Here is a 26,399-nt window from a genome sequence, read left to right as displayed (position 1 = left end):
TGCTTTGTACTGTGATTCTTTTTGCAAGTATAATAGTCATAATACATATAATAGGTTTCGGACCCTAAGCCCAGGTATCTGTGTATTCTTTATAGTGTTAAGTATTCTCTGAGCGCCGGTGACGCTCAAGCAGCTTTGTAGTTAATCAGGTTACACCAGGTTGCACTTACACTCTGTCTCTACACTAAGGTATACTGTGTATCTCATCGTTAAAGGTATAGAGATAAAGGTTTAAACGTTGTAAGCGTCTGCACCGCTGGTGATCTCCTCGTGGTCCCGAGCGTACGCTACGCTATAGCGAATCATTACGTTAGTCGGCAGCCAATAGCGTGCCTGCCTGTGATCACTGGGCCGTAAGCGAACGTGACGCTTGAGCGTCTCGACTACGGTTGAGCGATCGCTACACAACTTGCGTACCCTTACGGTACTTCTTACGTAGATAGCGTATAGTGTTCTTAGACCTCTTAAAGTGTTTTATATACGATAAATATTTAGCTTTATCAGGTCGCTGCTCGGGTACCCCCCTGTCAAGTGAAGGAGATCCAACTGAGGCAGCACAAGGGAACTCTCGAAAGAGGAACAAGGCTAGAGGAAGATCTGAGACAAAGAAATCTGATTTTTACCAGAGTTGACCAGAAGAAAGCACAAACACAGTTCCCCACTACCACAAATAATGCAGTTGAGTTTCCCACATTTGGGGAAATCACAGGGGTCAGCATACCCAGAATGCAATGAATGAACCTCACCCTGGGAGAACAATCTTCATGACCATGGTATCTCCTATGCAAAATAAGTATGATTTGGGATAGGGCTGGGGAGGGCCGCTGCTCAGGCACATCTCTGTCAAGTAAAGGAGATTCAACTGAGGCAGCACAAGGGAACTCTCATCTGGGGACAACAACTGCAGGGAGAACACATATTTTCAGATGAACATGGGAGGGCAGAAGGCTGCCTAATACTGAAGCACCCCCAAACAACAAACCAAATGCAATAACTAGTGCAAGCATTCCTGGGGGAAGGCCTGCAGCAGATGGATTTGCATATGGTGATGTCATCCAAGCAGTGGGTCAAAGTTGGCTTCAACCCTTGTCTGCATATGAAAAGAAAAAAGGGATGTGCAGGGCATGGCGGCCTTTTGCGGCGCTTGCATGACCCCTAATTCGCATTAAACACCTCCACCCTCCTTAGGTGTGGGGCTCATGTTGGCTATGCCCCAGCACCTGAAGCATTCAAGCTGATTTCTTGCAGCAGCTGGGCACTGTAACAGCTCCAGAGCTGCTCTGTAAGGCAAGTAAAAGGGTGTGGGCCCTGCAGCACTACCTGTAGTTCGCATTGTGCGTTGGAAGGCACAAAGTAAGCAGACGGGAGAGGTCAGGATAGTGCGCAAGGGCATAGAAGGGAGCGGCTCAAGAAAAGAGAAGTGGAAACAGACAGCAAACTAGGCTGGAGAAAGACCTGAGACAAAGAGATCTGAATTATATGAGAGCCGACCAGAGGAAACACAAATTATGCAGTCAAGTGTCCCACATTTGGGGAAATCGCAGGAGCAGCACACCCAGAGTGCAATGGGTGAGCCTTGCCCTGGGAGAAGCACCTTCCTGATCATAGTATCTCACCTGGCAGGTAAATAGGAGTTGGGCTAGAGCTGGGGAGGGTCGCTGCTCGTGCACCCCCCTGTCAAGTGAAGGAGATCCAACTGAGGCAGCACAAGGGAACTCTCGAAAGAAGAACAAGGCTAGAGGAAGATCTGAGACAAAGAAATCTGACTTTTACCAGAGCTGACCAGAGGAAAGCACAAACACAGTCCCCCACTACCACAAATAATGCAGTCGAGTTTCCCACATTTGGGGAAATCACAGGGGTCAGCATACCCAGAATGCAATGAATGAACCTCACCCTGGGAGAACAATCTTCATGACCATGGTATCTCCTATGCAAAATAAGTATGATTTGGGATAGGGCTGGGGAGGGCCGCTGCTCAGGCACATCTCTGTCAAGTAAAGGAGATTCAACTGAGGCAGCACAAGGGAACTCTCATCTGGGGACAACAACTGCAGGGAGAACACATATTTTCAGATGAACATGGGAGGGCAGAAGGCTGCCTAATACTGAAGCACCCCCAAACAACAAACCAAATGCAACAACTAGTGCAAGCATTCCTGGGGGAAGGCCTGCAGCAGATTGATTTGCATATGGTAATGCCATCCAAGCAGTGGGTCAAAGTTGGCTTCAACCCTCGTCTGCATATGAAAAGAGAAAAGGGGCGTGCAGGGCATGGCGGCCTTTTGCGGCGCTTGGATGACCCCTAGTTCGCATTAAACACCTCCACCCTCCTTCGGTGTGGGGCTCATGTTGGCTATGCCCCAGCCCCTGAAGCATTCAAGCTGATTTCTTGCAGCAGCTGGGCACTGTAACAGCTCCAGAGCTGCTCTGTAAGGCAAGTAAAAGGGTGTGGGCCCTGCAGCACTACCTGTAGTTCGCATTGTGCGTTGGAAGGCACAAAGTAAGCAGATGGGAGAAGTCAGGATAGTGCGCAAGGGCATAGAAGGGAGCGGCTCAAGAAAAGAGAAGTGGAAACAGACAGCAAACTAGGCTGAAGAGAGACCTGAGACAAAGAGATCTGAATTATATGAGAGCCGACCAGGGGAAACACAAATTATGCAGTCAAGTTTCCCACATTTGGGGAAATCAAAGGGGCAGCACACCCAGAGTGCAATGGGTGAGGCTTGCCCTGGGAGAAGCACCTACATGATCATCGTATCTCACCTGGCAGGTAAGTAGGAGTTGGGCTAGAGCTGGGGAGGGTCGCTGCTCGGGCACCCCCCTGTCAAGTGAAGGAGATCCAACTGAGGCAGCACAAGGAAACTCTCGAAAGAAGAACAAGGCTAGAGGAAGATCTGAGACAAAGAAATCTGACTTTTACCAGAGCTGACCAGAGGAAAGCACAAACACAGTCCCCCACTACCACAAATAATGCAGTCGAGTTTCCCACATTTGGGGAAATCACAGGGGTCATCATACCCAGAATGCAATGAATGAACCTCACCCTGGGAGAACAATCTTCATGACCATGATATCTCCTATGCAAAATAAGTATGATTTGGGATAGGGCTGGGGAGGGCCGCTGCTCAGGCACATCTCTGTCAAGTAAAGGAGATTCAACTGAGGCAGCACAAGGGAACTCTCATCTGGGGACAACAACTGCAGGGAGAACACATATTTTCAGATGAACATGGGAGGGCAGAAGGCTGCCTAATACTGAAGCACCCCCAAACAACAAACCAAATGCAACAACTAGTACAAGCATTCCTGGGGGAAGGCCTGCAGCAGATGGATTTGCATATGGTGATGTCATCCAAGCAGTGGGTCAAAGTTGGCTTCAACCCTCGTCTGCATATGAAAAGAGAAAAGGGGCGTGCAGGGCATGGCGGCCTTTTGCGGCGCTTGGATGACCCCTAGTTCGCATTAAACACCTCCACCCTACTTCGGTGTGGGGCTCATGTTGGCTATGCCCCAGCCCCTGAAGCATTCAAGCTGATTACTTGCAGCAGCTGGGCACTGTAATAGCTCCAGAGCTGCTCTGTAAGGCAAGTAAAAGGGTGTGGGCCCTGCAGCACTACCTGTAGTTCGCATTGTGCGTTGGAAGGCACAAAGTAAGCAGATGGGAGAAGTCAAGATAGTGCGCAAGGGCATAGAAGGGAGCGGCTCAAGAAAAGAGAAGTTGAAACAGACAGCAAACTAGGCTGGAGAGAGACCTGAGACAAAGAGATCTGACGAGAGCTGACCAGGGGAAACACAAATTATGCAGTCAAGTTTCCCACATTTGGGGAAATCACAGGGGCAGCACACCCAGAGTGCAATGGGTGAGCCTTGCCCTGGGAGAAGCACCTACATGATCATAGTATCTCACCTGGCAGGTAAGTAGGAGTTGGGCTAGAGCTGCGAAGGGTCTGTCAAAGTCAGAAAAATATCTCTATGCACACTACCATATTTGCACCTCACCCAGGTCCGTGCTGCGCATGCGTACGCTCTCCCGTACGTGCGCATACTCACAGTCGCGGGCACCCGCAGGCGCATGGTATGCGTATTTACGGTAGAGTTTATGTGGTTGTAGCGTGCGACTCAATCGTAACATATTTTCACTAATAATGTATTTTGTAGATCATGGTCCCTTTGATAGATTCTGAAAGTTTGGTTAATATAGAATGTTTATGAACAGAGGAATCCCTCTTTGTTTGATACGAAGGGTCAGACAGGAGTAATACAGTGGTGTTTAGTATCCATCGGAAGAATATTTAATTAGAAATATTCCGGTGTTGGTTTGAAGCAGATCAATCGCTCGTGCGAATAGTTATGGACATAAGAAGTTTATGAACATTTACTTTATTTGCACTTTATTACCCATGCGGCGGGAAACCCAGTTTCCCTCCCACCTGAGCAGTTGGAAATAGTCACAGCCCACCTGTATGAATCAACCTATGACCTTTTGTTATAATGCGAAGCCGAATTCCTGTGTCCAATGAACAATGAGATTGTAGGGACCATTGAATTGTATTGTGTGTGGGGCATAAATAGGCAGGCCGACCGTATCCAGTTCTCTCTCTCTTCAACGGTTCTCATTGCTGATAATCGGGAGCTGGATATCGAGGCGCATGCGATCGTTCCCCTAGTGCGTAAGTTTTCTCCGTAATCATATTGTCTTACTGTGAGCCATCTCTCTCTCTCTCTATCTCTCTCTCTCTACTCTTTCTCTCGTATTTTCCTTTAATTGTATTGTATTGTATTTCCTGTGTAGTTTATCTGGTTAGTTGGTTTATGTTATATTGTAGTGTATGCTTTGTACTGTGATTCTTTTTGCAAGTATAATAGTCATAATACATATAATAGGTTTCGGACCCTAAGCCCAGGTATCTGTGTATTCTTTATAGTGTTAAGTATTCTCTGAGCGCCGGTGACGCTCAAGCAGCTTTGTAGTTAATCAGGTTACACCAGGTTGCACTTACACTCTGTCTCTACACTAAGGTATACTGTGTATCTCATCGTTAAAGGTATAGAGATAAAGGTTTAAACGTTGTAAGCGTCTGCACCGCTGGTGATCTCCTCGTGGTCCCGAGCGTACGCTACGCTATAGCGAATCATTACGTTAGTCGGCAGCCAATAGCGTGCCTGCCTGTGATCACTGGGCCGTAAGCGAACGTGACGCTTGAGCGTCTCGACTACGGTTGAGCGATCGCTACACAACTTGCGTACCCTTACGGTACTTCTTACGTAGATAGCGTATAGTGTTCTTAGACCTCTTAAAGTGTTTTATATACGATAAATATTCAGCTTTATCAATTGGCGGCTCGCCCGTCCTTCACATATCTGCACTAGGTAGATCAGCAGACATTATCCCTCAGCAAAGGGCGGGAGGTTGTATCCCTCGTAGTGCTGACAGGATAAGCGTCTGCTTCACTTAGGTAAAGAGTGCTGAAGGAATCCGGGAACCGGAGGTAAGAACAAAACGCTAGTGTCTTTTAAAACTGTTTATTTTTCTGTCTTGCGTACACACGCACGCACACATATATATATCTGCATTTCTTTTTCTTTTTCATTTTCGTATATCACTCTCCTGTCTGCCAGTTTTTATAGTTGATAGAAGTGCTAAAAAGAGAGTTGCCGTTATTTCATAGTTTAAGAGTAAAGGTAATATAGTTAAAAGATAGACAAACACACAGTTTCGCCTGGGAGATAAGGCGAAGTAAGTGTGTTTGTGTGGTAGATGATCAAGGATCATCTACATTGATAAAAGTATAAATTGTGTTACGGTGGATCTTTGCTTTGCGTATACGTGTCTCTAACAAAGACTTGCGTACGCAATCCAAAGGCCGACGCACGCAGCGTACGTTACGCAACGGAGCGTCCGGTTACGCCCACGTAGCTCAAGTCACGATAAGTTGATTTTTAACGCAAAGCGATAAATAACGCGAGGCGAGAAATAACGCAAGTCTATTTTTGGGTGTCCGAAATTTAGTTAACAGATCCTGCTCCTAATTGGTAACACACCTGATCTGAAGAAAAATTTCTGCGCAGAAATAGAAATAGAAACAAAAGTGTACATGTGATGAGTGAGTGTTTTTACAATTTTTAAAGGTTGAACCACAAGAAAAGTCGAGTACTCGTGAGGTACATGCGTGTAAGTGACGTGCACGGTGGCTAGGGAGGCATCTCTGGTTAAATATACAATTTTGAGCATTAGAGTATAGCAGACCAGGAGGTCATACTGTAACAAGACCAGGAGGTCATAACAGACCAGGAGGTCCAGGTACAGCTGACAAGGAAGTCTGCTATACAGTTCACAGGCACAACACCGAAAAGGGTTGGTGCAACACCCATATAGGCCATATAAGCTCTGGCTGAAGGAATTCGCAGTCGTAAGTTTCGATTCCATTGGTCTTTCCGTACATAAGCTTAGTTGTTTGTGTACTGAACGACTGGACCGCACGTAAGTGTGTGCAGTAGTTAGTAATCTGACCTAATACCATTAGAGTAAAGGGGTCACAAACGCTATCTGTACACTCTAACGTGATTTGTGTAATTTTTTTATTTTAAGGGAAGTTCGCTGCTCACTCAGGAACTATCCAGCAACCAATAGTTACTGGAAAGAGTAAGTGTTCTTCGGATAACCCTCGCAGGTTCCAGTAAATAGAGGTTCAGGTCGCAGGGGCCCTAGGTCGAGTACGCCAGCACCATATCGGTGTGATCAGGTCGTATTGGTCGGCGTGGGCGAGTGAGTGGGGTACTCGGTAAACCGCCACCGTCAGCCTATTGTTGGCATTTGGTTTTGCGTAAAGGGTTGGCTAAATAAAGCAACACTTTCGAACTATGGGGGCCACTTGTTCAGGTAGGGGGCGATCAACCTCGGTTCGGGTTGATTCAGTGGTCCGGCCAATTGGGTCGGCCAGGTATATAATGTGTGAGAAATATGGAAGTCACACAGAAACTTTATGTGATGAATGGGAGAGAATGACTGTACATGACGGGGAGAAATTCCCAAGAGTAGGGAGCTTCAGCTCAGAAGTGTTACAAAATTTAAGGAGGAGGATATGTCTCATAAAATCAACAAAGAGACGAATCCAGCATTATGATTATTTACAGTTGTGGCAACAGGAAGGTGAGATACAGAGAGGTTTGGCTCAGGCGGCGGGATCTGGCTCTAACAGAAAACTGATTGCCACGGCCCCGCCGCCACCATACATATCAGGAGAGAAGTTGATTGCGGAGAAAGACGCACTAAGGTGTAACACAAAATCACTTAGTAACTGTGTAAATGTTAATGATAATGTTAACCCATTAACCCATGCAAGTATTAACCCGTGCAAGTTGTACCCTGTTTTGAACTTTCCTCAGGAGTGTGATCAAGAGGACGAATCGGCAACGATTTCAGCGCTCTCTCTAGCAGCCACCATAGCAGAGACCACAGTAGGCACAGCTCCACCCACGAGATTAGTAAAGGCCCCTAGCGGAGGGATAGGTGAGGTCGTATCAACTGGTAAGTACGGCACCATGCATTATGCTGAAACTATTTCACCACAGCCTGTAGAATCTACACAGAATGAGGTTGTTAGAATTACACCTGTTAGAGTAATAGCAGTGCCAAATGGGAAAACAGACGCATCAGGAGCCACTCCCATTAGGAACATTGCCATGTACACTCCATTTTCCCGAATGGAATTAAGGACCATAGTGTCTGAATTTCCTGACCCTAGAAAAGACTTAGTTGCCAGTCAAAAATACATCAGAGACTTAGGTAACACTGTAGAGCCCAACAATAAAGACTGGCAGATATTGCTGAGAGCATGTTTACCCTCAAATGTCGACGCAACTCAATTTTTAGCTGATTGCGGACTAGGTCATGATGTACCTCTTACAGATGTGTACAACCAAGATAATGTGAAAAGAATGAACTTGCAGTTAAAAGAGTATTTCCCAGCAGTAGCTAAATGGAATAAGATATTCTCCATTAAACAGAAGGAGTCAGAGACAGCTGCAGAGTATTTTCACAGAGCATTATTAGAAATGCCAAATACACAGGCATAGAGGACATTAAAACAGACACAAACCATCGGGAAGTAGCAGTATCGGTACTGATGGATGGTTTAAAAGAGTCATTGAAGACTAGGGTACAGACCACGCAACCATGTTGGCGAGGTCTGTCTGTGGCTACTTTGAGAGAGGCTGCTATTGATCACGACAGAAACATCACCAGACACAGGGAACAACAAGGTGACAAATTAATGTCAGTAAGTATACAGGCTCTGACCACAAGGCAGCCTTTGTTTGTATCACCAAATCCTGTGGGTAAGTCAAGTATGGTTACTTGTTATTCTTGTCACAAACAGGGACACATGGCACGAGATTGTAGAGTAAAGAATCCACGAAACTCATACCAAACCCCTAGACAACGACACGACACACGACATTGGGAGCAAGGTCTGCAGAAACGGAGTTATGAGCCACATACAGGGGAAACAAAAAGATATCCCCCAAACAGAGACTGGCATGCCTCTGGTAGTTCCCAACTATCTCCCTCACAAGTAGTTGCTGCCAGCGGGATTCAGGGAGGTCACCATACCCAATAGGGGTGTGGCCATACCTGTAATCTGCAGCCAGTAAAATTAATTGCCAATCTTGGAAGTGAACCCGAGATCGCAATTAATGTAGCTGGTAAAACTTTAAACTTTCTTGTAGACACAGGTCAGTGATAAATTCGACAGTGGGCATGAGAACCACTGGTAGGACAATTCCAGCCATGGGAGTAACAGGAGTAGTCCAGCACTACCCTGTTAGCAAACCAGCCGAGATTACAATAGGGCCTTTGCATACCAAGCATTCCTTTTTGCTGGCTGCATCGGCACCAACCAATCTCCTGGGAAGAGACTTACTGTGTAAAATGGGGTGCGTCATTTATTGTACTCCTGAAGGTGTATTCTTGGACATACCTGAGAAACACGCTCAGGAAGTGCGAGACATGTTAGACTCCCCATCAAAATTAATGTCACATACCATTATGACAAATAGGAATCCATCCCAAATAGAAGAGATGACATCTCAGATACCAGAGTCACTTTGGACAAAAGACGGACAAGACACTGGATTAATGGCAAACGTAGCTCCAGTAGTTGTACAAGTAAAAGATGGTAGGATAGCTCCAAAAATCCCACAGTACCCTCTGAAGCCAGAGGTGGAGTTAGGAGTTTACCCAGTAATAGAGCGCTTGCTACAACAGGGCATTCTGGTAAGAACGTCCAGCACTGCTAATAGTCCCATCTTCCCTGTGAAAAAGAGTGGGGGGAGGGGTTACAGACTAGTGCAGGATCTAAGGGGGATTAACAAAATAGTTGAGAGTCAGTTCCCCGTAGTGCCAAATCCAGCTGTCATCCTAATGCAAATCCCTCCCACTGCCAAATTTTTCACTGTTATTGACCTCTGCTCCGCTTTCTTTTCGGTACCTCTGCACCCTGACAGCCAATATTTGTTTGCATTCACATACAGAGGAGTCCAATACACGTGGACTCGATTACCCCAAGGTTTCATAGATAGTCCAAGTATATTTTCTCAGGCTTTGCATGATTGTTTACAGTCTTTGCAACCAGACAGTGGATCAGTATTGATACAGTATGTGGACGATTTATTACTGTGTTCAGATTCACTGGAAGCATCTCTGAAGGATACGAAACAGCTCCTGTTTCATCTTTCAGACACCGGACACAAGGTGTCCAAAGACAAGTTACAATTATGCCAAACTAAGGTAAAATATTTGGGACACTGTCTAACACAAGGACTGAGACACCTGACCGCTGATAGAATCCAAGCAATTAGAGACATGACTCTGCCACAAACCCAGCAACAGATCAGAACGTTTTTAGGAATGTGTGGGTATTGCCGTAATTGGATCCCAGGGTTTTCCATTTTGGCGTTACCTTTGCAGGAAATGGTCTCCTCAAACAAACCTGATAGGATTTCGCATACAGACGAGTCCGAAACAGCATTTGAGAGACTCAAACAGTGCCTAACGCAGGCACCAGCACTAGGTATGCCAGACTATGGGAAACCCTTTGAACTATACGGAACAGAAAGTGCTGGTTGCGCGGCAGGTGTACTAACCCAAAAACACGGTGATGCCAGTAGGCCAGTTGCATACTACAGCGCTCAGCTAGACACGGTAGCGCGATCCCTCCCCACATGCTTGCGAAGCGTTGCTGCAATAGCATTGCTAGTGACAAAAAGCGAAGACGTCGTGCTAGGCCACAACCTCACAATCCATACGCCACATGCAGTATCAGCCTTATTGAATTCTGCCCAAACCAGACACGTCTCATCAGCGAGATTTACAAGATGGGAATTGGCACTAATGGCCCCCGTAAACATCACCATAAGGAGATGCAGTGCATTAAATCCTGCAACGTATCTCCCAGGTGTGCCTGGTCAGGCACAAAGGGTGGAAGGTGAGAGTGATGGGGAAGGAGGATTTAATACAAAGGAAGATACACATGATTGTATGGAATATTTGACCCAAAATTTTACCGCAAGGCCTGACATCAGTGACAACCCACTGGAAGATGCAGAACTCACGTTCTACACGGACGGTAGTTGTCATAGACAGTCAGACTCGGGAGACTTGTGTACTGGATACGCAGTCGTAGATGACCAAGACACCATAGAAGCGGAACCGCTAGGCCCACCTCACTCAGCCCAGGTTGCTGAACTGGTCGCCCTAACCAGAGCATGTGAATTGGCTAAGGGTAAGTCAGCCAATATCTACACCGATTCTAGATACGCATTCGGGGTAGTCCATGATTTCGGAGCCCTATGGCGCCTCAGAAATTTCATGACGGCCGCTGGTACACCGGTAGCGCATGCAGCTCACATAAAAAGGCTTCTAACAGCGATACAGGAACCCGACAGAGTGGCTGTTATCAAATGTAAAGCACACACATATAGCCAAGACCCGGTATCACTTGGTAACAGCCGAGCAGACGAAGCTGCTAAGTTAGCAGCTGCTACCCCCATACAGACAGACACCACACAATTAATGGTATTTAATACCATTAACACACAGAAGTTGTGTGAAATGCAAAATTTGTGTTCCACACAGGAAAGGGCAGTCTGGAAGGCAAAGGGATGTGGCCAGGAGTCCTCAGGACTCTGGACGGATGGACATGGTAAACCAGTGGCCCCCAGAGCATATCTTCCATGTCTGGCTGAAGCAGCTCACGGGCTGACTCATCTAGGCAAGGAAGGAATGTGCAAATTGGTAAGAGCATACTGGTGCGCCCCAGGATTCTCCTCTCATGCGAGTAAAAGAGCAATGTCATGCCTTACCTGTTTGAGAAAGAATATTGGAAAGGCAATACCTACAGAACCATCCCATATCCCACCTGCCGGCGGCCCTTTCCAGGTAATACAAATTGACTTTATACAATTACCCCCTTGTCGGAATTTGAAATATGTACTTGTTTGTATAGATGTTTTCTCAAATTGGGTCGAAGCATTTCCAGCGACAACAAATACCGCTATGTTTACTGCTAAGAAAATTGTGCAGGAATTTGTATGTAGATATGGTATCCCTAGAATAATCGAAAGTGATAGGGGTACCCATTTTACAGGTGATGTCTTTCAAGGAATGTGTAAGTTGATGGGAATTGATAGCAAGCTGCACACTCCGTACCGTCCACAGGCGAGTGCGAAGGTCGAAAGAGTGAACAGCACTATTAAAAATAAATTGAGTAAAGTGATGGCAGAGACAGGATTGACATGGCCAGAAGCTTTACCCATTGTATTGTACAGTATCAGAACCACTCCCAGGTCCCCTCTTAATCTGTCTCCCTTTGAAATCTTGTTTGGTCGACAACCGCATGCCATGATTAACCCTCAGGATGATTTGAAATGTAACAATGAAGTAACTGTAAAGTACTTGATTAACATGAGTAAACAGTTGAGGAATCAAAATGATAATCTGAAGTTAGTGATTCCTGATTTACCAGATAGTAATTGTCATGACATTGAACCTGGGGATTATGTAATGATACGGAATTTTCTACGCTCAGGTTGCCTTATTGACAGATGGGAAGGACCATACCAGGTCTTATTGACTAGCACTACGGCATTGAAGGTTGCTGAGAGAGAGACTTGGGTCCATTCATCCCACTGCAAGAAGGTTGCTGATCCAGAGAAGTCCCGTGATAAGAAACAGACGGTAGAGGTTGTATCACTGGAGTGTCTGTTCCAGGAGGACTGAGGCGGCACCTGAGCCTTGAAGACCGAGAGCTGTTGTCGACTCCCCACTCCCTTTTATTATTTTCCTCCACTTCCCATCCCCTCTCCCTCAAATTTCTTTTTCCTCCTTCTCATTCTTCTCCATTTCCTCCTATAAGATGGACTTGCCCCAAGAGACTGTGATCCGGATTTTCCTGTTGACCATGATGTTGACCAGAGCAGTCTGTTCCGGCGAGAGTACCATGGAGGTCGATAGAGGTTCTGGAATGGGTTCTGATGATAAAGATGGAGGCGTAGTTTTCCAGGATCAACCTAACCAACAAGCAAAGGCGAGTATCAGAAAACGATCCAATAGCATTGACCATAGAAGAAATTGTGACGGATTGTTAGCTGAAGAAAACTGTATCTGTAGGCTCTGTAACAATGTCATTGAAGATGGGTGCATTAAGAAATGCCAATCCAGTTTTAATATCCATATGGACCGGCATCCATTGAGTGACTATCACTCCTTAGTGGGTAATGTGTTAAACAAAACAGATTGTTGGGTATGCTCTCAAGTACCTCAAGGTCATAGCAAATCAGGGCTAGTACCATTTCCTTTAACGATAGGGGAGGTACTTGAGTTAAATGGTGGGAGACCGGTGGACAGGAGGTTTAATATCTCCAGCCCTCCTAGTTTGAAGCTCCACCAATACCATGTGGATAGGTCCCTATTATGTTTCAACATCTCCAATCCCAGAAAGCCGGGAAATTGGGAAGTGTCATGGAGTAACCACACCATGACCTTTTCGCATAGAGCAGATAGAATGCCTACAGATACAGAGCTTGTACGCCACATAGCCAGTAGAGGAAAATCTTTCCGGTATAGGTACACCTTAGGAAATAGGATTACGAGAGTTGGAGAAGTATCACCAGGATACTGTGCACATATCGTACAACCTGATACGTGTATTAAGCAGATGGAAGAATTAGGGTTAGGAGATTTCACCTGGAAGGTGTGTAATATGGTTATGTCCTTCTCCGTCCCATATGTTCTCCCCGATGATGCATATTTCATATGCGGGAGAAAGGCGTACAAGTGGCTTGCCCCAAACTCTGAAGGATTGTGTTATATTGGAAAAGTATTGCCTGAAGTAATGACTGTAACACATGACAAAATGAAGGACATACATCGTGGTGCCCAAGCTCCTTATACTCACACCCACTACGAGCACGTTGTTAAAAGACACCTGATAGAGAAGACAGAGCATCCGGCCTCTGATCTGATAAGTGAATCCACCGGGATTCAATTCTTAATCGCGTTAGATTTCACCCGCACCGCTAGAGGAGTGCTAAATTATAAATACATATTGGCGCTCGCAAATTTGTTAGACAATATCACTGAAATGTATGATGACACATTTAGATATACGGGAAGGGAACTTCAAGCTTATAAAACAGAACTGGTGCAGCATAGAATGGTTCTTAATTACCTCACAGCAGTGACAGGCGGATATTGTGTTACATTGGCAACACAGTACGGCGTGAAGTGTTGCACGTATATCACGAATAGCACCGAGGATCCGGTCGAGGTCATAGACCAAAAGATGGACGATATTCTCCAATTGAAGTGGGAATTTCGCCGAAAACACAATCTCACTCTTGCTGCTGTAGGTAATGAGCTGACTGGTTGGGTGTCATGGTTGAACCCGCGAAATTGGTTCTCCGGTTTGGGAGACTGGGCTCAAGGAGTCATAATGGATGTTGGGAAGTTTCTCCTATGTATCTTAGGTGTTATCATAACCATTGGCTTGATATTTAGATGCGGTCAGGCTTTAATGAGGTGCAATCGTCGTACTAAGGTAATGAGTTTGAGGAGTGAGGAAACTGTAATTAACCTGGATTTGATTTATGACCCAATGATAGAAACAATGATGTGATGAAAATGCGATTTCTACGGTCCGTTTCTTTCACCTGTTTTTCTGGTTTTTCTCCAAGATAAAAAGACCCACTTGGACGAGGAAGTTGACGAGACGCTATACAGACAACGGATAGACCAAAGAAGAAGTTTTGACCACTTGAGATATGGACATTTGATGAACTTTGCCAGGGATCCCCAGTTTCCCTAGAATTCTTAAACTTACGCTAGCCCAACATTTTTTGTAAATCTAATGGCATTGACTAAGCTTTTTGCTCACCCCTAATGGGCAACACAGCGCAAAGAAGACGACTTTCAACTGATACCGAACAAAACTTCAACCGACAGATATACATTAACCTGACATAGAATACCACCGCATTTACCGTAATTATGTCTTTTCTTCATTTCTACAACCCTCAGGTAATGACACACATAGTATAGGGAATACAGGCACAGATATCAGCAATCACATATTCCCCCATTCATGTATCATCAACTAAAATGTGCTCCCCATTTTGTTCAAAATCCGAAAAGAGCTCGGTAAAGTTTGACAGCCCATCCACAGACCCGTACCACGGGATAAGAAGGAATTCAAATGTATACTTCGCAATACCTCGAAGCTTGATTTACAACACGTACGGCACGATGATACATGACCCCCCAAACACGGATTCATACACACATGCTTCTGCTATCTCACTAGGTCATACCCTCTTCACACCTACTCCTCTCTCCTCCCTTACCCAACCATGGAAATGAATTAACCCCTAACATATATTTTTCTCCTTTTGAAATGTTTTCAGGAAGTGGCAGTTATTATTGACTGCCAAAGGGTGGACTGTCAAAGTCAGAAAAATATCTCTATGCACACTACCATATTTGCACCTCACCCAGGTCCGTGCTGCGCATGCGTACGCTCTCCCGTACGTGCGCATACTCACAGTCGCGGGCACCCGCAGGCGCATGGTATGCGTATTTACGGTAGAGTTTATGTGGTTGTAGCGTGCGACTCAATCGTAACATATTTTCACTAATAATGTATTTTGTAGATCATGGTCCCTTTGATAGATTCTGAAAGTTTGGTTAATATAGAATGTTTATGAACAGAGGAATCCCTCTTTGTTTGATACGAAGGGTCAGACAGGAGTAATACAGTGGTGTTTAGTATCCATCGGAAGAATATTTAATTAGAAATATTCCGGTGTTGGTTTGAAGCAGATCAATCGCTCGTGCGAATAGTTATGGACATAAGAAGTTTATGAACATTTACTTTATTTGCACTTTATTACCCATGCGGCGGGATACCCAGTTTCCCTCCCACCTGAGCAGTTGGAAATAGTCACAGCCCACCTGTATGAATCAACCTATGACCTTTTGTTATAATGCGAAGCCGAATTCCTGTGTCCAATGAACAATGAGATTGTAGGGACCATTGAATTGTATTGTGTGTGGGGCATAAATAGGCAGGCCGACCGTATCCAGTTCTCTCTCTCTTCAACGGTTCTCATTGCTGATAATCGGGAGCTGGATATCGAGGCGCATGCGATCGTTCCCCTTGTGCGTAAGTTTTCTCCGTAATCATATTGTCTTACTGTGAGCCATCTCTCTCTCTCTCTATCTCTCTCTCTCTTCTCTTTCTCTCGTATTTTCCTTTAATTGTATTGTATTGTATTGTATTTCCTGTGTAGTTTATCTGGTTAGTTGGTTTATGTTATATTGTAGTGTATGCTTTGTACTGTGATTCTTTTTGCAAGTATAATAGTCATAATACATATAATAGGTTTCGGACCCTAAGCCCAGGTATCTGTGTATTCTTTATAGTGTTAAGTATTCTCTGAGCGCCGGTGACGCTCAAGCAGCTTTGTAGTTAATCAGGTTACACCAGGTTGCACTTACACTCTGTCTCTACACTAAGGTATACTGTGTATCTCATCGTTAAAGGTATAGAGATAAAGGTTTAAACGTTGTAAGCGTCTGCACCGCTGGTGATCTCCTCGTGGTCCCGAGCGTACGCTACGCTATAGCGAATCATTACGTTAGTCGGCAGCCAATAGCGTGCCTGCCTGTGATCACTGGGCCGTAAGCGAACGTGACGCTTGAGCGTCTCGACTACGGTTGAGCGATCGCTACACAACTTGCGTACCCTTACGGTACTTCTTACGTAGATAGCGTATAGTGTTCTTAGACCTCTTAAAGTGTTTTATATACGATAAATATTTAGCTTTATCAGGTCGCTGCTCGGGTACCCCCCTGTCAAGTGAAGGAGATCCAACTGAGGCAGCACAAGGGAACTCTCGAAAGAGGAACAAGGCTAGAGGAAGATCTGAGACAAAGAAATCTGATTTTTACCAGAGTTGACCAGAAGAAAGCACAAACACAGTTCCCCACTACCACAAATAATGCAGTTGAGTTTCCCACATTTGGGGAAATCACAGGGGTCAGCATACCCAGAATGCAATGAATGAACCTCACCCTGGGAGAACAATCTTCATGACCATGGTATCTCCTATGCAAAATAAGTATGATTTGGGATAGGGCTGGGGAGGGCCGCTGCTCAGGCACATCTCTGTCAAGTAAAGGAGATTCAACTGAGGCAGCACAAGGGAACTCTCATCTGGGGACAACAACTGCAGGGAGAACACATATTTTCAGATGAACATGGGAGGGCAGAAGGCTGCCTAATACTGAAGCACCCCCAAACAACAAACCAAATGCAATAACTAGTGCAAGCATTCCTGGGGGAAGGCCTGCAGCAGATGGATTTGCATATGGTGATGTCATCCAAGCAGTGGGTCAAAGTTGGCTTCAACCCTCGTCTGCATATGAAAAGAAAAAAGGGATGTGCAGGGCATGGCGGCCTTTTGCGGCGCTTGCATGACCCCTAATTCGCATTAAACACCTCCACCCTCCTTAGGTGTGGGGCTCATGTTGGCTATGCCCCAGCACCTGAAGCATTCAAGCTGATTTCTTGCAGCAGCTGGGCACTGTAACAGCTCCAGAGCTGCTCTGTAAGGCAAGTAAAAGGGTGTGGGCCCTGCAGCACTACCTGTAGTTCGCATTGTGCGTTGGAAGGCACAAAGTAAGCAGACGGGAGAAGTCAGGATAGTGCGCAAGGGCATAGAAGGGAGCGGCTCAAGAAAAGAGAAGTGGAAACAGACAGCAAACTAGGCTGGAGAGAGACCTGAGACAAAGAGATCTGAATTATACGAGAGCCGACCAGAGGAAACACAAATTATGCAGTCAAGTGTCCCACATTTGGGGAAATCGCAGGAGCAGCACACCCAGAGTGCAATGGGTGAGCTTTGCCCTGGGAGAAGCACCTTCCTGATCATAGTATCTCACCTGGCAGGTAAGTAGGAGTTGGGCTAGAGCTGGGGAGGGTCGCTGCTCGGGCACCCCCCTGTCAAGTGAAGGAGATCCAACTGAGGCAGCACAAGGGAACTCTCGAAAGAAGAACAAGGCTAGAGGAAGATCTGAGACAAAGAAATCTGACTTTTACCAGAGTTGACCAGAAGAAAGCACAAACACAGTCCCCCACTACCACAAATAATGCAGTCGAGTTTCCCACATTTGGGGAAATCACAGGGGTCAGCATACCCAGAATGCAATGAATGAACCTCACCCTGGGAGAACAATCTTCATGACCATGGTATCTCCTATGCAAAATAAGTATGATTTGGGATAGGGCTGGGGAGGGCCGCTGCTCAGGCACATCTCTGTCAAGTAAAGGAGATTCAACTGAGGCAGCACAAGGGAACTCTCATCTGGGGACAACAACTGCAGGGAGAACACATATTTTCAGATGAACATGGGAGGGCAGAAGGCTGCCTAATACTGAAGCACCCCCAAACAACAAACCAAATGCAACAACTAGTGCAAGCATTCCTGGGGGAAGGCCTGCAGCAGATGGATTTGCATATGGTGATGTCATCCAAGCAGTGGGTCAAAGTTGGCTTCAACCCTCGTCTGCATATGAAAAGAAAAAAGGGATGTGCAGGGCATGGCGTCCTTTTGTGGCGCTTGGATGAACCCTCCTTCGGTGTGGGGCTCATGTTGGCTATGCCCCAGCCCCTGAAGCATTCAAGATGATTTCTTGCAGCAGCTGGGCACTGTAACAGCTCCAGAGTTGCTCTGTAAAGCATGTAAAAGGGTGTGGGCCCTGCAGCACTACCTGTAGTATGCATTGTGCGTTGGAAGGCACAAAGTAAGCAGACAGGAGAGGTCAGGATAGTGCGCAAGGGCATAGAAGGGAGCGGCTCAAGAAAAGAGAAGTGGAAACAGACAGCAAACTAGGCTGGAGAAAGACCTGAGACAAAGAGATCTAAATTATATGAGAGCCGACCAGAGGAAACACAAATTATGCAGTCAAGTGTCCCACATTTGGGGAAATCGCAGGAGCAGCACACCCAGAGTGCAATGGGTGAGCCTTGCCCTGGGAGAAGCACCTTCCTGATCATAGTATCTCACCTGGCAGGTAAATAGGAGTTGGGCTAGAGCTGGGGAGGGTCGCTGCTCGTGCACCCCCCTGTCAAGTGAAGGAGATCCAACTGAGGCAGCACAAGGGAACTCTCGAAAGAAGAACAAGGCTAGAGGAAGATCTGAGACAAAGAAATCTGACTTTTACCAGAGCTGACCAGAGGAAAGCACAAACACAGTCCCCCACTACCACAAATAATGCAGTCGAGTTTCCCACATTTGGGGAAATCACAGGGGTCAGCATACCCAGAATGCAATGAATGAACCTCACCCTGGGAGAACAATCTTCATGACCATGGTATCTCCTATGCAAAATAAGTATGATTTGGGATAGGGCTGGGGAGGGCCGCTGCTCAGGCACATCTCTGTCAAGTAAAGGAGATTCAACTGAGGCAGCACAAGGGAACTCTCATCTGGGGACAACAACTGCAGGGAGAACACATATTTTCAGATGAACATGGGAGGGCAGAAGGCTGCCTAATACTGAAGCACCCCCAAACAACAAACCAAATGCAACAACTAGTGCAAGCATTCCTGGGGGAAGGCCTGCAGCAGATTGATTTGCATATGGTAATGCCATCCAAGCAGTGGGTCAAAGTTGGCTTCAACCCTCGTCTGCATATGAAAAAAGAAAAGGGGCGTGCAGGGCATGGCGGCCTTTTGCGGCGCTTGGATGACCCCTAGTTCGCATTAAACACCTCCACCCTCCTTCGGTGTGGGGCTCATGTTGGCTATGCCCCAGCCCCTGAAGCATTCAAGCTGATTTCTTGCAGCAGCTGGGCACTGTAACAGCTCCAGAGCTGCTCTGTAAGGCAAGTAAAAGGGTGTGGGCCCTGCAGCACTACCTGTAGTTTGCATTGTGCATTGGAAGGCACAAAGTAAGCAGACGGGAGAAGTCAGGATAGTGCGCAAGGGCATAGAAGGGAGCGGCTCAAGAAAAGAGAAGTGGAAACAGACAGCAAACTAGGCTGGAGAGAGACCTGAGACAAAGAGATCTGAATTATACGAGAGCCGACAAGGGGAAACACAAATTATGCAGTCAAGTGTCCCACATTTGGGGAAATTGCAGGAGCAGCACACCCAGAGTGCAATGGGTGAGCCTTGCCCTGGGAGAAGCACCTTCATGATCATAGTATCTCACCTGGCAGGTAAGTAGGAGTTGGGCTAGAGCTGGGGAGGGTCGCTGCTCGGGCACCCCCCTGTCAAGTGAAGGAGATCCAACTGAGGCAGCACAAGGGAACTCTCGAAAGAGGAACAAGGCTAGAGGAAGATCTGAGACAAAGAAATCTGACTTTTACCAGAGCTGACCAGAGGAAAGCACAAACACAGTCCCCCTCTACCACAAATAATGCAGTAGAGTTTCCCACATTTGGGGAAATCACAGGGGTCAGCATACCCAGAATGCAATGAATGAACCTCACCCTGGGAGAACAATCTTCATGACCATGGTATCTCCTATGCAAAATAAGTATGATTTGGGATAGGGCTGGGGAGGGCCGCTGCTCAGGCACATCTCTGTCAAGTAAAGGAGATTCAACTGAGGCAGCACAAGGGAACTCTCATCTGGGGACAACAACTGCAGGGAGAACACATATTTTCAGATGAACATGGGAGGGCAGAAGGCTGCCTAATACTGAAGCACCCCCAAACAACAAACCAAATGCAACTACTAGTACAAGCATTCCTGGGGGAAGGCCTGCAGCAGATGGATTTGCATATGGTGATGTCATCCAAGCAGTGGGTCAAAGTTGGCTTCAACCCTCATCTGCATATGAAAAGAGAAAAGGGGCGTGCAGGGCATGGCGGCCTTTTGCGGCGCTTGGATGACCCCTAGTTCGCATTAAACACCTCCACCCTCCTTCGGTGTGGGGCTCATGTTGGCTATGCCCCAGCCCCTGAAGCATTCAAGCTGATTTCTTGCAGCAGCTGGGCACTGTAACAGCTCCAGAGCTGCTCTGTAAGGCAAGTAAAAGGGTGTGGGCCCTGCAGCACTACCTGTAGTTTGCATTGTGCGTTGGAAGGCACAAAGTAAGCAGATGGGAGAAGTCAGGATAGTGCGCAAGGGCATAGAAGGGAGCGGCTCAAGAAAAGAGAAGTGGAAACAGACAGCAAACTAGGCTGAAGAGAGACCTGAGACAAAGAGATCTGAATTATATGAGAGCCGACCAGGGGAAACACAAATTATGCAGTCAAGTTTCCCACATTTGGGGAAATCAAAGGGGCAGCACACCCAGAGTGCAATGGGTGAGGCTTGCCCTGGGAGAAGCACCTACATGATCATAGTATCTCACCTGGCAGGTAAGTAGGAGTTGGGCTAGAGCTGGGGAGGGTCGCTGCTCGGGCACCCCCCTGTCAAGTGAAGGAGATCCAACTGAGGCAGCACAAGGGAACTCTCGAAAGAAGAACAAGGCTAGAGGAAGATCTGAGACAAAGAAATCTGACTTTTACCAGAGCTGACCAGAGGAAAGCACAACACAGTCCCCCACTACCACAAATAATGCAGTCGAGTTTCCCACATTTGGGGAAATCACAGGGGTCATCATACCCAGAATGCAATGAATGAACCTCACCCTGGGAGAACAATCTTCATGACCATGATATCTCCTATGCAAAATAAGTATGATTTGGGATAGGGCTGGGGAGGGCCGCTGCTCAGGCACATCTCTGTCAAGTAAAGGCGATTCAACTGAGGCAGCACAAGGGAACTCTCATCTGGGGACAACAACTGCAGGGAGAACACATATTTTCAGATGAACATGGGAGGGCAGAAGGCTGCCTAATACTGAAGCACCCCCAAACAACAAACCAAATGCAACAACTAGTGCTAGCATTCCTGGGGGAAGGCCTGCAGCAGATGGATTTGCATATGGTGATGCCATCCAAGCAGTGGGTCAAAGTTGGCTTCAACCCTCGTCTGCATATGAAAAGAAAAAAGGGATGTGCAGGGCATGGCGGCCTTTTGCGGCCCTTGGATGACCCCTAATTCGCATTAAACACCTCCACCCTCCTTCGGTGTGGGGCTCATGTTGGCTATGCCCCAGCACCTGAAGCATTCCAGCTGATTTCTTGCAGCAGCTGGGCACTGTAACAGCTCCAGAGCTGCTCTGTAAGGCAACTAAAAGGGTGTGGGCCCTGCAGCACTACCTGTAGTTCGCATTGTGCGTTGGAAGGCACAAAGTAAGCAGACGGGAGAAGTCAGGATAGTGCGCAAGGGCATAGAAGGGAGCGGCTGAAGAAAAGAGAAGTGGAAACAGACAGCAAACTAGGCTGGAGAGAGACCTGAGACAAAGAGATCTGAATTATACGAGAGCCGACCAGAGGAAACACAAATTATGCAGTCAAGTGTCCCACATTTGGGGAAATCGCAGGAGCAGCACACCCAGAGTGCAATGGGTGAGCCTTGCCCTGGGAGAAGCGTGTACATTTTCGGTATCGCCTGCCTAGAGAAATGGAACCTAGATGGCATTTGGTACCGGGGACACAGTACCTCAATCAAGTCTCTAGTTGCCTCTGAATTAACGATGGATACCGGAACCACGTTTCTCACCACCCAGGCTGACAAGACCTGAGTTATCCGCTTTGCAGCAGGATGACTGCTGTGATATTTCATCTTCCTCGCAAAGGACTGCTGGACAGTCAATTGCCTACTGGAAGTAGTACAAGTGGTCTTCCGACTTCCCCTCTGGGATGACGATCGACTCCCAGCAGCAACAACAGCAGCGCCAGCAGCAGTAGGCGTTACACTCAAGGATGCATCGGAGGAATCCCAGGCAGGAGAGGACTCGTCAGACTTGCCAGTGACATGGCCTGCAGGACTATTGGCTCTCCTGTCTAAGGAGGAAATTGACACTGAGGGAGTTGGTGGTGTGGTTTGCAGGAGCTTGGTTACAAGAGGAAGGGATTTAGTGGTCAGTGGACTGCTTCCGCTGTCATCCAAAGTTTTTGAACTTGTCACTGACTTATGATTAATGCGCTGCAGGTGACGTATAAGGGAGGATGTTCTGAGGTGGTTAACGTCCTTACCCCTACTTATTACAGCTTGACAAAGGCAACACACGGCTTGACACCTGTTGTCCGCATTTGTGTACAGGATGCAAACCTTCATGTCCAAATTTATCCATCTCATCAGTCGTACCTCAGATTTGCGGTACAGGACTGTCATTGCCAATTTCAGACGTTGCTGTTTGGTCTCTCCACGGCCCAGAGAATTTTCACCAAGGTAATGGTGGAAATGATGGTTCTCCTGCGCAAGCAATGTGTCACAATTATCCCGTACTTGAGCGATCTCATAAAAGCGAGATCAAGAGAGCCGTTGCTGAACAGCGTATCACTTTCACTGAAAGTGTTACAGCAACACGGCTGGATTTTCAATATCCCAAAGTCGCAGTTGGTTCCTACGACTCGTCTGTCTTTCTTGGGCATGATTCTGGACACAGACCAGAAGAGGGTTTATCTCCCGATAGAAAAGGCCCAGGAACTCATGACTCTTGTCAGGAACCTATTGAAACCAAAACTTGTGTCAGTGCATCACTGCACTCGAGTCCTGGGAAAGATGGTGGCATCATACAAAGCCATTCCATTCGGCAGGTTCCATGCGAGGACTTTCCAATGGGACCTACTGGACAAGTGGTCTGGGTCACATTTACAGATGCATTGGTTGATCACCCTGTCCCCCAGGGTCAGGGTATCACTCCTGTGGTGGCTGCAGAGTGCTCACCTTCTCGAGTGACGCAGATTCGGCATTCAGGACTGGATCCTGGTGACCACAGATGCAAGCCTCCAAGGTTGGGGAGCAGTCACACAGGGAAGAAATTTCCAAGGTCTTTGGTCAAGTCAAGAGACTTGTCTTCACATCAACATCCTGAAACTAGGGGCCATATACAATGCCCTACGTCAAGCGGAGACCTTACTTTGCGACCAACCGGTTCTGATCCAGTCAGACAACGTCACCGCAGTGGCTCATGTAAACCGCCAAGGTGGCACAAGGAGCAGAGTGGCGATGGCACAAGCTACCTTTGCATTTTTCTCCCAAACGAAGGACACTAGAATGAAAATTTTAAAGCCTCCTGTTAGTGCTTCATCTACACGGTATAGCCCTGAATTTTCCAATGCGTAGCTCTTTGCAAAAGAGAGATATTGGCAAGGAAAAGCTGTCTTGTACCTTTGCATTTTTCTCCCAAACGAAGGACACTAGAAAGAAAATTTTAAAGCCTCCTGTTAGGCCATCATCTACACGGCATAGCCCTGAATTTTCCAATGCGTAGCTCTTTGCAAAAGAGAGATATTGGCAAGGAAAAGCTGTCTTGTACCTTTGCATTTTTCTCCCAAACGAAGGACACTAGAAAGAAAATTTTAAAGCCTCCTGTTAGGCCATCATCTACACGGCATAGCCCTGAATTTTCCAATGTGCAGCTCTTTGCAAAAGAGAGATATTGGCAAGGAAAAGCTGTCTTGTACCTTTGCATTTTTCTCCCAAACGAAGGAAACTAGAATGAAAATTTTAAAGCCTCCTGTTAGTGCTTCATCTACACAGTATAGCCCTGAATTTTCCAATGCGTAGCTCTTTGCAAAAGAGAGATATTGGCAAGGAAAAGCTGTCTTTCAACTCTTCCACAACTGAAAAACAGATAGTGTTCCCAAGCCTTCCATCCTGTAATATCTTCAGTCTCTCGTCAATGAAGAAAACAATCCCTCCAGCAGACTCTTCAACCACGATACAAGATCACAGCCAAAAGGGCGAGAAGCAACTACACTTGCGTTTAACCAAAATGGCTAAAACTTAGTGGAGGAAAGTGCAGTGCACCAAAACATAAGCTGACACAATCATGGAGAATGCGCCAGCATATATGCTCTTCTATCTATATTTTGCAAACCTGCTCTTGTCCCCTCCAGCTGCTCCATGTAGATTTGACGCCTGGCAAGGTGCATAACCCACTGACAAGCAGGCACACTCCTGCATGAGTTTTCACTCTCACTAGCAGGATGATACACATTCATTTGCATGTGCTCCACCTCTGACACACCGCCCACCCAACCACCCAGTCACCAGAGCCACCCACAAGCCAACTGGCTCCGTGATTTAATTTGCACAGTGCAGTCATCCAGGCAGCATGTCCTTCTCAATGGAATAATCTCTGGTTCCATGGAATCTTCCGCATTGGAATGCTGCGGAACAAAAAGGATTTAAACATTCAGCTTGCTAGCATTCAATGTACCTGCGGCTTGGCTCTAGCACATGGGTCTTCATCCTGTGGCCCTCCAGCTGCTGTGAAACTACACATCCCAGCATGCCCTGCCACAGTTTTGCTATTAAGGTATGCTAAAACTGAGGCAGGGCATGCTGGTATATGTAGTTCCACAGCAGCTGGAGGGTCGCAGGTTGAAGACCCATATTCTAGCATGCCTGTTCTATGATGCATGTTCCGTGATGTCACAATCAGCTTGGAATGGGGTGTCTAGCATGCATTTGCTGACAGCCACTTGAGGGAGACACACATCAGGAGATGCAGCATATCGGAGGTCTTCGATGCCTTTCCAGCAAATGCACACCACCAGCTGCTGGTCTGGACACAAAACAATACCCACAATTGAAGGCTCAAAATGCCCAACTACAGGATTAATGTAAGTAGTGAATTTAGGAATGAATTTAGAAGTAGGAAATTAAGTTAGTTCACAAGTACATTCAAATTCCGATCTAAAGTCTAGGTAGGCCTCACGTCCTGGCAGCCCCCAGCATTTAAAAATGCCTTGATTAGAGGTAGGGAATTAAATGTAGATAAGAAGTAGACACAAAATAACACTCCACAGAGCAATTATCAGGTGTCTTTATCAATTGTTGCATTTAAAAAATCAAGCAATTAGGGAACACAATGTTGCGACAATGTAACCCTATTTGCAAAATAGTACTAAATAAGTTTGTCGATGTAAGACATTTGCAAAGGCGCAAACAAAACACGCTGGAAAATGCAACCGAATCTGTTTTTGGAGGTTAGAATAGATGCAGGATCAAGTAGCTCAATGGGTAGGGTGTTTGATTAGAATTCAACAGGTTATAGATTTGAATCCTGGGTATGATAGTTTGAGGTGTTATTTAATAAAGTATGTTTATATATTAGTCACACATGGCTTACTTGTACAAATGGCATGTCACCAGTTAGTGCTGACTGCTGATATGCCATTTGCACAAACACGCCATGTGTGACTGTATATGCATTTAAGGAGGGCACCCCGGCAATACCACAAACCATTGAGTGTCAAGTATACTAGATATATCTTCATATCTCATGTGCTTTCTCTGAGACCAATCTTGTTATGCCCCTTCCCCACAAGGCATGCGCCTTTTGTCCATATTGCAAAAATGGGGAGGGGAGGGGGGGGGCATATAATTCTCTGTCACAGGGCACCAAAAAGTCTAGTTATGGCTCTGGTATGCATTATGTAATCTGGCAGACCATATCTCCAACACTGGCTGGTTGGAATAGAAATCCGGTTATCTATGTGAGCAAATGACCATCAACGATTTACTCTCAAACACTAGAAAATGGACAAACATGGTCCCCTAAACAAATTGGTTAAATTTTGGGTTTAACCAATTTGTGTAATGACCATTTTTGACCACTTTTCTAGTGTTTGGGAGCAAATGGTTAATTGACATTTGCTACTATACATTACCAGATTTTCATTCCATCCATCCAGACTGGATAGATAGCCTGACAGATAATTGTGTAGTGTACGCCCAGGATAACTGTCAGTTGTGCTTTCTTTT

General features: G+C 46.4%; 11 non-coding genes and 4 pseudogenes across 11 annotated transcripts; all 15 read right to left on the bottom strand.

Annotated features, from left to right (window-relative positions):
* Positions 1–633: 633 nt before the first annotated feature.
* LOC135041928 (U1 spliceosomal RNA) lies at positions 634–797 on the bottom strand. Its single transcript, XR_010235277.1, has one exon. It is a non-coding gene; the product is annotated as a U1 spliceosomal RNA (small nuclear RNA).
* Positions 798–1,468: 671 nt separating this feature from the next.
* Positions 1,469–1,631, bottom strand: LOC135041937 (U1 spliceosomal RNA). Its single transcript, XR_010235284.1, has one exon. It is a non-coding gene; the product is annotated as a U1 spliceosomal RNA (small nuclear RNA).
* A 152-nt stretch (positions 1,632–1,783) lies between these two features.
* Positions 1,784–1,947, bottom strand: LOC135041943 (U1 spliceosomal RNA). Its single transcript, XR_010235287.1, has one exon. It is a non-coding gene; the product is annotated as a U1 spliceosomal RNA (small nuclear RNA).
* A 692-nt stretch (positions 1,948–2,639) lies between these two features.
* On the bottom strand, positions 2,640–2,781 carry LOC135041941 (U1 spliceosomal RNA; annotated as a pseudogene).
* A 152-nt stretch (positions 2,782–2,933) lies between these two features.
* Positions 2,934–3,097, bottom strand: LOC135041929 (U1 spliceosomal RNA). The gene has a single exon (XR_010235278.1). It is a non-coding gene; the product is annotated as a U1 spliceosomal RNA (small nuclear RNA).
* A 671-nt stretch (positions 3,098–3,768) lies between these two features.
* LOC135041935 (U1 spliceosomal RNA) lies at positions 3,769–3,925 on the bottom strand. Its single transcript, XR_010235282.1, has one exon. It is a non-coding gene; the product is annotated as a U1 spliceosomal RNA (small nuclear RNA).
* A 12,592-nt stretch (positions 3,926–16,517) lies between these two features.
* LOC135041927 (U1 spliceosomal RNA) lies at positions 16,518–16,681 on the bottom strand. Its single transcript, XR_010235276.1, has one exon. It is a non-coding gene; the product is annotated as a U1 spliceosomal RNA (small nuclear RNA).
* Positions 16,682–17,352: 671 nt separating this feature from the next.
* LOC135041933 (U1 spliceosomal RNA) lies at positions 17,353–17,515 on the bottom strand. The gene has a single exon (XR_010235281.1). It is a non-coding gene; the product is annotated as a U1 spliceosomal RNA (small nuclear RNA).
* A 152-nt stretch (positions 17,516–17,667) lies between these two features.
* LOC135041926 (U1 spliceosomal RNA) lies at positions 17,668–17,831 on the bottom strand. The gene has a single exon (XR_010235275.1). It is a non-coding gene; the product is annotated as a U1 spliceosomal RNA (small nuclear RNA).
* A 655-nt stretch (positions 17,832–18,486) lies between these two features.
* Positions 18,487–18,640, bottom strand: LOC135041939 (U1 spliceosomal RNA; annotated as a pseudogene).
* Positions 18,641–18,792: 152 nt separating this feature from the next.
* Positions 18,793–18,956, bottom strand: LOC135041942 (U1 spliceosomal RNA). Its single transcript, XR_010235286.1, has one exon. It is a non-coding gene; the product is annotated as a U1 spliceosomal RNA (small nuclear RNA).
* A 698-nt stretch (positions 18,957–19,654) lies between these two features.
* On the bottom strand, positions 19,655–19,790 carry LOC135041934 (U1 spliceosomal RNA; annotated as a pseudogene).
* Positions 19,791–19,942: 152 nt separating this feature from the next.
* Positions 19,943–20,106, bottom strand: LOC135041925 (U1 spliceosomal RNA). The gene has a single exon (XR_010235274.1). It is a non-coding gene; the product is annotated as a U1 spliceosomal RNA (small nuclear RNA).
* A 692-nt stretch (positions 20,107–20,798) lies between these two features.
* Positions 20,799–20,940, bottom strand: LOC135041940 (U1 spliceosomal RNA; annotated as a pseudogene).
* Positions 20,941–21,092: 152 nt separating this feature from the next.
* On the bottom strand, positions 21,093–21,255 carry LOC135041932 (U1 spliceosomal RNA). The gene has a single exon (XR_010235280.1). It is a non-coding gene; the product is annotated as a U1 spliceosomal RNA (small nuclear RNA).
* Positions 21,256–26,399: the final 5,144 nt, after the last annotated feature.

Source organism: Pseudophryne corroboree, unplaced genomic scaffold (genome assembly GCF_028390025.1).
Source record: "Pseudophryne corroboree isolate aPseCor3 unplaced genomic scaffold, aPseCor3.hap2 scaffold_805, whole genome shotgun sequence".
Lineage (NCBI taxonomy): Eukaryota > Metazoa > Chordata > Amphibia > Anura > Myobatrachidae > Pseudophryne > Pseudophryne corroboree.
The sequence above is the reverse complement of the archived record's forward strand: the minus strand, read 5'-3'. Positions and strand labels throughout refer to the sequence as shown.